This window comes from Equus caballus, chromosome 8 (genome assembly GCF_041296265.1).
Source record: "Equus caballus isolate H_3958 breed thoroughbred chromosome 8, TB-T2T, whole genome shotgun sequence".
Classification (NCBI taxonomy): domain Eukaryota; kingdom Metazoa; phylum Chordata; class Mammalia; order Perissodactyla; family Equidae; genus Equus; species Equus caballus.
The window spans coordinates 29,923,838-29,937,267 of record NC_091691.1 but is presented as its reverse complement, the minus strand read 5'-3'; the positions used below and the strand labels follow the sequence as shown (position 1 = coordinate 29,937,267).

At 52.1% G+C, this 13,430-nt stretch overlaps 1 long non-coding RNA gene across 1 annotated transcript; it reads left to right on the top strand.

Annotated features, from left to right (window-relative positions):
- The first annotated feature begins 616 nt into the window (after positions 1-616).
- On the top strand, positions 617-6,836 carry LOC102149952 (uncharacterized). The gene is made up of 3 exons (XR_002809802.2): positions 617-908; positions 1,884-2,081; positions 3,364-6,836. It is a non-coding gene; the product is annotated as an uncharacterized lncRNA (long non-coding RNA).
- Positions 6,837-13,430: the final 6,594 nt, after the last annotated feature.

Here is a 13,430-nt window from a genome sequence, read left to right as displayed (position 1 = left end):
CAGACTCAAGACCGAAACAGCCCATCAGAAAGGGGGGCTTCCTCCTCACCGTTCCTCCCTGAGGGAGGACCTGCTCCCTCGGTGCCCATGGTGAGGCCTCCTGGACTCTGGGCCGGCCGGGGGCACCCAGGCCGAGGGCAGCAGAGGCGAGCGGGCCAGGCCACCCGCCCTGCAGAGGCCCCGGGCGCTGGAGCCACGCGGCTGTCCCGCAGAGCCTAACTGTCTTGGGGGGATGGCATTTGCTGGTTAGGAGTAATCCCGGACAAACGCTTTTCATTAAGAGCCCGCAAGAAACAATATGGGCCCAACAAGAGGATTAGGTCTTTGAAATGTAAACAATGTAACCAGCGAGGTAAGGGGGCCCGCTTTAATTGAAGCTGCCTGGAAAACAGCAGTTTTCTTGAGAATAAAAAAAAATACAAGCACACAAACCCTAGTCTGCGAGGGGGCGGGCGGGGCCCCTGCCTCCCTCAGCGTTGGGGGTCTCAGGCCCCAGAGGGGTTCCTGGGAATTTCCCCTCTTACTCAAGTTGAACCAAAACATGAGAGGCTTGATGTGCGGCCCTCCCACCAGGCCTTCTGCCCTGAGGTGAACGGTGCCCTCACCCTTCTAGAACATTCTCTGTTGTCATGGAGACCAGGGCTGGGATCACAGAGTCTCCCACCCCCTTGTCCTCCTCTTCAGCCTGAGCCTCACGTCGGGAAAAGACCCAATGAGAGCCGTCGCCAGCGTCTCCACGTGGGGCCGTACCACAGCCTCAAACATGCATCCGGGACAGGAGGAGGGGCGCACCCAAACTGCCAGACAGAACTGCCGCAGCTTCTGGGAATCAGCACTTTCAAAAACAAAAATTGCGTGGTTATTTTACGAGTAGCCCCGTCATCTCTAGGACGTTACAGGTGGTTGGGGTAGGTAGGTTAAAACAGAGTCAGTCTCTGCATTGTGTATAGGGAGAAAAGAGCTCTCGCTCGGGCCCACATTGGTGTCATATTTCTGGAGAAAAATGGCATCATATATATATTTTAAGAAATCCTGATGTTCTGGATTGGCCAAAATTATTTCAATCCTTACGCCCTTTGAGTTCAGAGAAATGAAAGATGCCACGGTGTAGAGGCCTTGTTCCTCCCGTGGGTCATTTCTTAATGGACTACGATGAACTTCAGATGATGAAAGGCCCAGCGCTCTGCTGACCCCTGAGGGGGAGGCAGACCCCGGCTGCACCTCCTCCTCCTCCCCTGACCCCCAGATCTTAGAGCCAGTTACCAGCGAGAGAAAAGAGCAGTGGTCGGCCGGGCACCCCAGCGCCGAGGCGGGGCCTCCCGGCCTTTGCTCTGGGGCTGCAGCCCCTCCTGGGGGGCTGGGAGGGCCAGCCCCGCAGTGTGGACCAGCCCGGCAGGGAGCTGGGGCTCGGGGGCTGGGGGGCTGGGAGGGAGCTTCTGCGAGGACAGCCCTGTAGCCCTGCCTGGTCTTTGAAGCCCAGGCTTCTCGTCACTGGCACACCCCTGCTGCTCACAAGAAAGGCGCCAGCGGGTCAGCGAGGGTGGAGGAGTGAGCCGCTCACACTCTGCATGGTGTGACCGAGTCCACAGCCCACTGGGCTGCCCAGCCGCCTCCCCTGTGGGAGGCCACAGCCCAGGCTCTGCCTGCCTGGCCTGGTCAGCAGAAGGAGCTGGGTGCCCTCTGGGAGGGGGGATGCTGATAAGGAGGCTGTGCCGGGGCTGTGGCGGGTGGGTGGTGGTGATTTATTTGACTCAGAGCGCAGTCAGCTGCCCCCGTGGGCTGAGCTGGCTGGCCACACGAGGGCCTGAGCCAAGCCCTGCGAAGCTTTGGCATCATCCTCCTTCCTTTTTTCGGTTTCCCATTTAATGATGGCTTGTCTCCAGGAAGCCCTGCGTCAGGAGGTGTGCTGGAGTCATTGACGCCTTCACCCAGAGCTCGCTGAGCCGCTGCTGTGGGCCAGGCAGGGGCAGCGCGGGCCCTGGCGTAGAGCAGCGGGCTGCACACAGCCCTGGACACGGCGACCTCCGGCAGTCGAGTTGGCACCCTGAGTCGGCCTGCGACGGGGCGTGTGAGCCGGAAAGGTGACATGCTCCGAGCCCTGAATGGGGCTCTTCCTCCTTTCTGCCTTCTAAGGCTGGGGTGGGAACTCAAGAGGAATGCTGAGAAATGCTCGCCTCGTGCCTGGCACAGAGTTCAATACATATCAGCTATTCTTCTCATTGTTAGTAATTGCTGGTTTAGTGTTGCGGCAATGTTTAAAAGTTCATTTAGGGAGCAGGAAGGATTCCGTAGAGATTGACGCAGGAAGGTAGAAAACCTTTTACAGAAACTCCCCCACCCCACCCCGTCCCCCTCAAAAAGAGGCCTTTAGGTAAAATGTGACTACTCTTTACCCAGGGCCAGAGGGCAGGCATCAAGACACTGAACCTCGGGTCCCGCAGGACCACAGGATGGGCTCCCGGGGGTCCTGGAGACACATTGCCCTCCACACTCTGGGCTCCCAGCCATGATGACTGGGTGTGTCTGGAAGGCTGGGAGGGGAGGGTTGGCCAGGCTGGGAAAACGAGGTCCGCCAGGTGAAGAAGGGGTGAGGGAGGCCCAGAGGACAGAGGCAGGGAGAACTCCCCAGCATCCCGCAGCTCTGCAGAAGGGGGAACTGAGCGAGCCTTCGCTTCTGATGCCCGCTGCACCCTGCTCGTCCAGACAGAGTACGGAAGGCGGAATCTCCTCAAACGGCTTCTGCGTCTGAGTTTTTAAAATATCAGGTGAGGCGCCTAGGTGCGTCACACTTGCCTGGGTTCAAGTTTGGGAGGGAAATGCCCGTCGTCGCCTTTTTTCCCCTGGATGTATTTCCTTCTGCTCGTTTGTGTGACTGTTAGAGGTTTCAGCACAGAAAGTCATGTGCCCTGTGCCTGCGGACTGCTATGAGCTGCAGATCCTTCCAGGCGGAAACTTCAGACCCAGATTCGATTTCAATTTATGGGAAAAGGGACAAAAATGACTTCACAATTTTTTTTGGCACTTACTACCTACAATATAATTTACTTCATATTAATACTTAAAAAATGAGACTGGCTTCCATCTTGGCCTCTCTGTAAGCAAAAATATCTGTGAAATAACCACTTGGAGGTAAATGTAAAAATTTTTCCTATTAACATTAAAAGTAAAGGCAGTGGTCTTTATGCAATAATGTCTACCTGCATTCCACTTAAAAATGCTTTGTGTGCCAACAGTAGTATGCATCTGGCACTTAGAAAACACTGGTGCAGTGGAAATGGCACAGGCTCGGACCTGTATGGATCTGGTATGGCCTCTGCTAGCTGTGTGATCCCCAGGCAGTGACTGGACCTCTCTTGGCCTCAGGTTCCTCATCTATGAAAGGAATTACAGTGAGGGAGAAACGGGAAGCTGTGGTCCCTGGCACCTGGAAGCCCTGCATAAAGGCCTCTTGAACTCTGAGTGGACAGCAAGCTGGTCCAGCAGGAGGCGAAGTCAACAACAACAGCCACGGCGAATGCTGCTCAGAGCTTGCTCCACGTCGCGCTCCTTGAAGTACAGGCTTTGTGCGTATTCACTTATTATATCGATAACCCCAGCTGGCATTCATTTTTATTATTCCCGTTTACACCTGAGCACATTTAGGTTCAGGGAAGAAGGTGACTTGTCCAGGGTCGCATAGCTGGTAGGTGACGGAGCAGGGACTGGGGCGTGGCCCCCATCCCATCCACAGCTCACGGTGCCTCCCCACCCCGAACCCCGACGATCTGTGCTGCTGGGGACCAGACGATGCGCTACAGGTGGGTGTGCAGTGGTCCAGGTACAAAGGACTGGGTCCCAGTGGAGGCCAGAGGGGTGACAGACAACACGTGGGTCACAGACGGCAGGCCTGTCATTGCCCGAGCACTGTCCGCACCTGACTACTCCATTTCCAGGCCCCCAGTGATGGGCCCCATTGTTGCTCCCACTTTGCAGATGAAGAAACAGAGGCCCAGAGAGGGCAAGAAACTTCCCTACAGTCACACAGTCCATGAGTGGCAGAGTCAGGTTTGCAGGGCCTGTATTCGGCCCGTAGAGACCTCCATTCATACGCCTTATCGTATATATATTCTCTGTATGAACACATGCAATATATCAATATGAAACATAAATAATATAAATGCATAAAAATACGAAATAAATATACATATCTGTTCATATTTATACAAAGAGAATCCATATACCATGACCACTTTGGTGTGTAGAATTTAGTGGTTTTTACTATACTCACAGAATTGTCCAACTGTCACCGCTACCTCTTGTTAGAGCATTTCCATCACCCCAAAAAGAAGCCCCCTACCCGCTAGCAGGGGCTCCCCATCGCCCTCAGCCCAGCCCCCAGCAACCACTAACTTGTCTCCGTGGGTTTGCCCGTCCTGGCCGTTTCGTACCAACGGGCTCACACAGCGATGCCCTCTATGCCTGGCCGCACCTCTCCACATCATGTTTTCACGCTCATGCGCGTCGCAGTGCGTGTGTCAGGGCTTCGTCCCTTTTTATGGCTGAATCGCGTTCCCCTGGGTGGAGGGGCCGCAGCTGGCGTCTCTGTCGTCAGTGGAGGGACGTTTGGGTTGTCTCCACATTTTGGCCGTTGGAACAGTGCTGCGAGTGCTTGTGTGCACACTTCTGTGGGTGCGTGTTCTCGTTTCTCCTGGCACACGCCCAGGAGTGGACGTGCTGGGTCACTGGCACCTCTGTGTTCAACCTTTTGAGGACCCCTCAGACTGTTCCCCACAGCGAGTCCCTTCGTCTGTAGCCGCCCCTCCGTGTGGATCCCACAGATGCTGCAGCGAGGGGCTCGGTGGTGTCCGGAGCCGGACGAGGACGCTGTGCAGCAGACTCCACCCTCTCTGGACTAAAGGCCCCTCCTCCAGCCGATGACTGACAGCTCTCCGTCAGTCCCCTCCCAGCCAGTGCCCGGCATCTCCAGGCTTCTCAGGCCCCCTGGCTCAGGTCATGGCTGCTCCGCAGGGACAGTCAGCAACTGGTGACTGGTAAATGCCAGCGGCAAGAGGGCGCATCCCCGTGCCCCACGTTGGGACGGCCGTGCAGGATCATGGGAGCTCCACAGCGCCCGTGAGGTGGTGCGGGCCTCCGTGTGACCGGCCGCAGCTCAGCTCCTCCCTCTGCCCAGCCTGCTCCATTCCTCCCCCATAGCTGCTGTCCACTGCTGTGTCGGGAATCACCCCAAAATTTAGTGGCTTAAAGCAACAGTAGTCATTTTATTGTGTATCCCATGGTTCTGGACTAGTCTGGCGAGTTCTTCTTCTAAAGGCTACTCATGCAGCGATGGGGCGGAATATTCACGGATCAACCAGCTGTGCTAAAGCCAACGCGAGCACATGAGGCTGTATGTTATTAAGCTTCCCAAACCCGGCACCAGCGCACTGCCTGGTGCATAGTGGGCCCTTGTCAAGCGTATGTCAACTGACTGATTGAGGCAGTCCCTGGCCTCTTCAAACTCAGGAACGGAATCAACTTGACCTGTTTCTAAAACATTTACTCTCCAGAAATACTTAGGTGTCATTTAGCCTCTTTGTAATTCGCTTTCCCTATGTGTAGAATGGGGAAAATGACAAGGACTTGTCTCAGAACATCACAAAGGTGAGCGGAGACAGCACAACGCCCTGCGCTCAGCCCGGGGCCTGGGGAGCAGCAGGCGTGACTGAATATTCTTTCCACAGCTAGGCCCATCGCTAAGAGTTCACCTTTATTAAAAGTCTTAAACTTGACTGTATGCACCCTGCAGAAAAGTTTTCTGTGTTCAAGTTGATTTCAGCTTACTTGGTCGTCCTTGTCCCCTAAGAGAACACACTGCTCCAGGTGTCCACTCCTGGAACAGTTGGCAGGATGAATAAGACGCGTGCAGAGTGCCAGGGTGGTGCCCGATGGTCAGTGCTGAGCGGATCTTGATGCTGCCGTCGGTACTGACCGCTCTCCACCTCCCGCCCTCCCTCCCTTCTCCTGGCTCAGCGCTGCTGGGATCCTCCTGCTGTATCCGATCGCCGAACGTTTACAACTGCCTGGAAAAACAAAACTTGCGGGGCATGACGCAGAGACGAAGCACACATGGTTAACTGCCTGTTAATCTCTGCCAGGCTGTAGATGCAGACGTCAGACCTCCGGAGGCGGGGGAGGCACCGCGGGACTCTTTTCTCTGAGGCGCATGTTTCATATTAGAGATCTGCTAACTAATAAAAGTGCTCCGTAGAGGGAAAAATGGGTACGAGTTTCTAGAGTTGGTGGGTCTCCTGAATAATATGGAACTTCTAAAATACAGGTAAACTTAAAAAAACCAAATCGGCCACTTAATTCCACCCCCTGGAGGAGAGCCACCGCAGCTGGTGCTCCGGGTCATCTCGTGGTGCCCGTGCGGGAAGAAGGAGCATGGAGGAGCTCTAAGGGAGAAGCAGACCCCGTCAAGATCGTACCTGCCGTGATTATAAACATCACAGTTTACTCTAAACCGCTGCCCCAAAGTTGTTTTTCCCATTTGCCTTTTAATTTCTGGTGCGGTGGGGATGGTGGAGACGCCCATGGAGGGCCGAGGCCACAGAACACAATCAGAGAGATGTCCGTGCTGGTGCGTGGGGCCTGGAGACACTGATGGCCACAGCTGACTGGAAAACGTACCTGAATGGAAACTGTGCTGAGGGTGCGACAGATGGAGAGGCATGTGATAAATCAAATTGAAATGTTAATGGTGGAAACTAGCTAGTTGGCACGAGGGTATTTGCTGTGCAATTCTTTCCACTTTTCTGTATGTTTAAAAATTTTTATAATAAAACTGTACAAGAAGGGTCTGGCGTGGTACCCACATCCCCTCTCTATTCCGTGTGGGTTACAAATTCCTACCACTCCCAGGCTTGGATGAATCAGGCAGCATTGTGGACTCCAAGTGATGGGGATGCGCTTTGCGAGCTTTTGTGCTAGAAGATTAGAGATGGTCTGCAAACTGCAGTGTTAAGGGGTGGAGGCCCTGATGTCTGCAGCTTACTCTAAAACGTATCCAAAAATTAGCTGGCTGGATGGAGAGAGGGCTGCCACTTCTGGTGCCGAAGGAGAGGCTGAGAGTTGTTGTGGGCACTTTAATTTTGCTGATATTTCATGAAATTGTGGAGAGAGCAGAAAAAGGTCTGCCAGCCTGCCATAGCGATGAAGGCGCCAGGGGCACCGACCGGGCTTTCCACCTTGAGCCAACCCTTGCTGCCTGTGGGACCTTAGGAAAAGGGGCCCCTGTGATCCTCAGCAAGCTCACGTTCATCAGAACCAGCGGAAACCAGCTAGAGCTGGCGTAAGCAAGGAATGGAAACCTTTACTTCGGAAACCCCAGAGGAAGGGTGTGGCTGTGCCTCAGGGCTAGGTGGACCGCGGGCTGAGTCACCATGGGGACGTTGGTGCCTTGTCCTGCCCCAGCGGTATTCCGGCATGTTCTCTGCAAACCTGACCCTCTTCACTTCTCAGTCTGTGTGGTGGCAGTGCCACTCACATCTCTCCTGTTTTCTTCTATTCGGGTCAGATCAAGCCGGCAATCTCTTAGTTCCACTTCCCGAGTGCCAGGGAAGGGACCCACTGGTCCAGCTTAGCAAAAACTCCCTTCCTGGTTCCATCAGCTGTTGTCTAGACAGCAATCCACATCATCCCAACCGTTACTGGTCACACGCTGCTGCAACCACATGGTTGAGGAGCCTCTTTCGAGAAAAGGGAAGAGCTGGAAAGATCCCTGGTGGTGGTGTTCGTTGCGTTTATTTTCTCTATCTGCAGAGTAGGAAAATTATAGGTTTTAATGGGAGTCCTTGGCACAGAGGCTGCCGTGGTAAACGTTCAAAAATGGAAGCAATTATTCATCAGTTAGAACTAAGAGACGCTTTTGATCCAAACAGTGTAACGGAGCACTCGGTACAACTGCCTTGTGCGCGTGGAGTGTTCCTGTTATCTGTCACTGAGTGACAAACTACCCGCAAAGCCCAGCGCTTCAAGCCACAATCATTTGCTCTGCTCCTGAATCTGCAGCTTGGGTGGAACTTGGTGGGGGCCCACCCATCTCGGCTCCACGTGGTGACAGTGGCAACATCTCCATCAGGCCTGGAGGATTCACATCTGAGAGGCCCCCTGACCCCCACACGATGGCAACTTGGCATGGGCTAGTGACTGGGAGCTCGGTAGGGCCTGCTGGCTGGAGGTCTCTGCTCCTTCCACGTAGGCCTCTCCACAGGTTTCTTGGGCCTCCTCAGAGCCTGGTGGCCTCACGGTAGGGTCCCATGGTGGCCAGCTTCTCCCAGAGAGAGTGCTCCTGGCAGCCCAAGCAGAGCTGCTAGATTTGTTATCACATAGTCTCAGAGGATGACTCCTACCTCATTCTATTGATCGAGCAAATCCTCCAGGCCAGCCTCTATTCAAGGGGCAGGGAATTTCTTTCCCACTTTGAGTGGGAGGAGCAGCAAGGAATCTGCGGTCACCCCTTACCTATCACAGGGGGTCCATAAGAGATTTGAGTGCCCGGCTGTGGCATTGCTGTCTTTGGGGCGCTCACTGAAGTCAGTGCGTTTCACACCTTCCTGCCTTCCATGCCCGGATGTAACAATCAGTCCCGTTCTCAGGGGCTCAGGTGCTTGCGGGGACAAAGCACCCACTTGAAAAGAGCTTCTGTTGCACGTGCAATAAGAGCAGATTAATCTGGATCAGAAGTGGGAGCCTAAGGACAGATTCTCCGCGCTGGAGTGTGTGCGTCGGAATAACCAGGGCAGGTTTTTTAAAAATTGGATTCTTGGGCCCCACTGCTGAAGATTCTGCTTTGGTTGATCTGAAGGGGGGTCCAGGCAGCGGAACTGAACAAATTACTTAACTTATTTATCTTTTTGAAAAGGTCATTCACGTATAGGGTTCAAAATTCATCAGGACCAAAGAATATAGAGTGAAAAGTCAGGCTTCCTCTTACCCACTCCTGACCCTTGTCCCTGAGTCCCCTACTTTGAAGGAACTGGACATGGTTTCTAGTTCTTGAGTATTTTTGTCAAGATTTTAGGCAACTACATGCATATGCTTAAATATAAGTAGATATGAGCACATGTCTATAAAATATATGTATGTGCATATATAGTGTGTGTATATCCTATGTGTATATGTGTATTAGTATCCTTTATGAAAGAAGATATATAACTATGTCTATTTATATATCTGCATGGGCACATAAACACATACACAAACTCTACCTTCCCCTCAAATGGTAACGTTCGATTTCCACAGTCCTGCATCTTGCTCTTTCACTTAACCACATATTTTGGCGAATGGTCCTCATTCTCTGGAATGCCTGCACTGTATGGCAGTGTGTGGATGGGCCCTCATTTATGTTACTTTGTTGCTCACTGTGTAGGTTGCTTCCAGTCTTCGGCTGTGATAGATAGTGTCACCTGGATGTCACTCACACATGGGCAAGTCTGTGTAAGACACGGTCCTATTTCAGGGTTGAATGGTGTGTGCATTTTAAAGTTGTGATGGTCTCTGCCTAATTGCCCTCCTACAGTTTGCACCAGCAGTGTACACTTCCAGCAGCCACGTAGGAGAGCAGGTGAGGTTTTTTGCCAGCTGCCCAGGAGACTCTGGTCCACAGGAAAGTCCGAGAGGCCTGGGCCTGGGGCACGGTGCCGCTGTCGGCTGTGGGGAGCCACAGTGAGGAAGGGTTGGAAGAGGCAGCTTTGCAGGTAGAGGTTGGAAGAGGCGGGGATCATGGAATAGCACAGCCGAGCAGGGAGGGCTGGCTCTGTGATTTCACACATGATGCAAGAAAAATAGTTCTGCTCTCTTTCCCAGGGCCAGGCCTGAGACACTGAGCGAGGTGAGGATGCCCAGGGATGTCCCTCCCTTTAAGGCGAGTGTCCAGGACTAGGGTGTCCTGGGAGGGCTGACTTTCAATACTGGGCTGACCACCTTCAGCATCACCAGAACAGTAACAGCCATTCAGAGCAGCTCTGACTGCCTGACAGGCACAGACGGCGCTTTTCATTGTCACAGTTGACACGTCCCAGGAGGAAGTGGCTATAACTCTTTTATCTTACTAAAAAATATGTTTCTTATTTACAGATGAAATGCTCTGATATCTGGAATTGGCTGCGAAATCGCCCCTGGGGTGGATGAGTGAGGAGGCAGGTGGATGACATGAGGGTGGCTGATGATCATGGAAGCGGTGTGATATGTTCATGAGGCTTCATAATATTCTCCTTCCTATTTTTAGATATATTTCAAATTTCCCATAATACAGAGTTTTCAATAACTGTTTCTGATGAAGATACAGAGACGATTAAATCTACTCCAATTCCTTTGTCTGTTTTATAAAAACATTTCAGCGGCAGCCCACGTTGAACAGAGTTGAAAGCTCCCTTTACATGCCATGGGTCCCCCCCAATTTGCAGAATCCACCCCCTCTTTCATCTCCTAAAGACAAAAATCCATCAAAAACTCTCCTGGCAGCATCCAGATCCCTTGAATTGGCTATAAAATATTTCAAGGTCTCAGAGTAATTTAATGCCCTATGAAAGTAAAATAAATTGTGTACAAATAATTCAATAAGCTCAGGGAAGTGGGGAAAGAAAAACATTAAGCATGTCACAGATGACACCTCCAGGCAGTTTATCAAAGCGAGTTTCATAATTTAACAAAATCATCTTGGCATCACACACAAAAGCCCTCCTGTTTGATCCCTTAATAACGCAGCTTAGCACTTTCTGGGGAACTGGCTCCGAGCACCGGAGCTGTTTCCAAGCATTAGTTAATCAATCATCCAAAGATATTTTCCACACAGGCAGGCAGGACTCGGAATGCTCACTGGACCCCCCGCGGAAGCGGCAATGGAAGTTAAGAGGATTTTTCAAGGTCACGCGGGGGGCAAAGGTCACAGCTGGGGTTGCAGCTAATGAGTTTCTGGTTTCTTCCCTGCTCCTGTTGAAGCTTCTGCTCCCCTCGTCCAGTCTCCTCCCCGTTCAACACGTGGCCCCACCCATCAGCTCCCCTCCCTGCTCAGGGCTTGGGTCCTGGCTAAAGGGCCCTTCCTCTGGGCCCCCGATGCTCTCGTGGACGCAGGCTGGTGGAGCCATCACTGTCTTCCCGGCCCTGGAGCCGGAAGTGGCTGCGTGAGTTTTCTCTTCTGGGGACCAGAAAGCTTTGCTTTTGGCAAAATATGGAGTTGTCCTACCCCTGATTTTAGTTCAGCAGCTCACACTTGTTTCAGGAACTGTATTTTTAAATAATGGAAGAAATATGTGCCCAGGCTGAAGAGGCAAATGCTATAGAAGGGCTCAGAGGAAAAAGAAAACTGCCAAATACAGAAGGTCTTCCCCTCCTGCAGGTGCTCACCCAAGCCCTCTGCCAGCCCCTCTCTCCTCACTGGGGCTGGGCTGCACTTAGAGACTTGCTTCTGGGGCTGGCCCAGTGGCGTAGCGGTTAAGTGCACACGTTCTGCTTTGGTGGCCTGGGGTTCGCCGGCTCGGACGCCGGGTGTGGACATGGCACCGCTTGGCACACCATGCTGTGGCAGGCATCCCACATATAAAGTAGAGAAAGATGGGCACGGATGTTAGCTCAGGGCCAGTCTTTCTCAGCAAAAAGAGGAGGATTGGCAGCAGTTAGCTCAGTTAGCCGCCCCCCCCCCCCCAAAAAAAAGAGACTCTTCTAAGGAGACAGTACGGAAAGGGACAGGAGGTACCTTGATTGTGGAGGCACCGGCAGGCACCACGGAGCCAGGTGGTCAGGGTTGACATCCCCAGGGTACCAAGTGGATATTCTGTGCCCCTGATGCGATGTGAAGGGACGGGCACCTCACCTCTGTGTCTTCTCCCCCACGCCCAGCCTAATCGAGGGGGAAACCAGCAGACAAACCCAGACTGAGGGGCATTTTATATTTGAGGACTAAGGAGATATGAGGGCTGCGTGCATTGTGGGGCCCCGATGCGATGCTGGGACAAAAATGGGGTGTTAGTGGGAAAACTGGTGAAATCTGACGAGAGGCTGGAGTTTGGATAATAGTCGTGGTCCTGTGTTGACAGACGTGCCAGAGTGACGTCAGGTGACAACATTTGGGGAAACTGAAACTGGGTGAGCGATCTGCAGGGACTTCCTGTGCTATCTTTTTACAAAAATGAAGACACTTTAGTTTTAGAGCAGTTTGAGGCTCATAGCCTCTCTGCGCTATCATTATAAATTTTCTGTAAACCAAAAAGTTTCCAAATAAAAACTTTATTTAAGAAGAAATTAAAGGTAACATCTTACCCCATCCTCTCTCCTGTCTCAACTGACAGAGATAACCAGTCAGCAATTTCTGGAATATTCTTCCAGAATTCTGTGATCCATATACAGGTCTTTTTTTTTTTTTTAAACCAAGATTGGATCCTACAGTACATCCTTTTGGTTTCTCGCCTTTTTCACTTAATCTACTCTGGGCAATAATTTCATAGAGCAGCATGGCGGTATCTCATTCTTTTTACATGACTGCAGTTTCACCTACTGTCAGTATGTTCCTGTGATGTATTTAGCCAGATCCCGATGGGTACACCAGCTGGGATTGTCTGGTTTTTTTGGTGAGGGAGATTGGCCCTGAGCTATCATCTGTTGCCAGTCTTCCTCTTTTTGCTTGAGGAAGATTGTCTGTGAGTTAACATCTGTGCCAATCTCCTCTGTTTTATATGTAGGATGCCGCCTGCATGCCCTGACGAGTGGTGTGTAGGTCTGTGCCCGGGATCCAAACCCACGAACCCTGGGTCTCAGAATCAGAGCATCAGAACTTAACCACTACACCCGTGGGCTGGTCCCTGATTTTGTTTTTTTGACTATGGTAACAAGACAACAATATAGGTGTGTCACAGAAAAAAAATCAATAAACACCGGGGGAAAAAAGGCTTGGCTTTACTCATAATTAAAAGGTCCAAATTAAGATGATGCTGACATATCGTTCTTGATCTACGGGATTGGCAAATGTTGAAAAGTTTGGCTGTGGCCGGCGCAGGGCAGGTGCGAGGAAACAAGCTCTCTTGCTCCCTCTGGGGAGTGTGAACTGGTGAGGGCTCTCTGGAAGGGAAGGGTAACATCCCTCGCACGCTGCCGTTCCCCCTGGGAGCTGGGATCTGGAAGGGCGCATAGGGGAGCTTCTGGGAAGCCCGTAAAACTCTCTTTTTGAGTGTGGCGTTGCTTTCACCGGTGAGTTCTTTGTGAAAATTCTTTGAGTGACACATTCATGATTTCTACCCTTGTCTGTATGTTACACTTTAATAAAGAGCTGAGATTGGACAGGCTCCCCAGGCTTCCTTCACAAGACATGCATGGGATGGGAAGACTGCGGACGCTCTGGTCATTGTCCTCTCCCAACTGTACCCGTAGAAATTATACACAGCCACTCATCGCTTAAC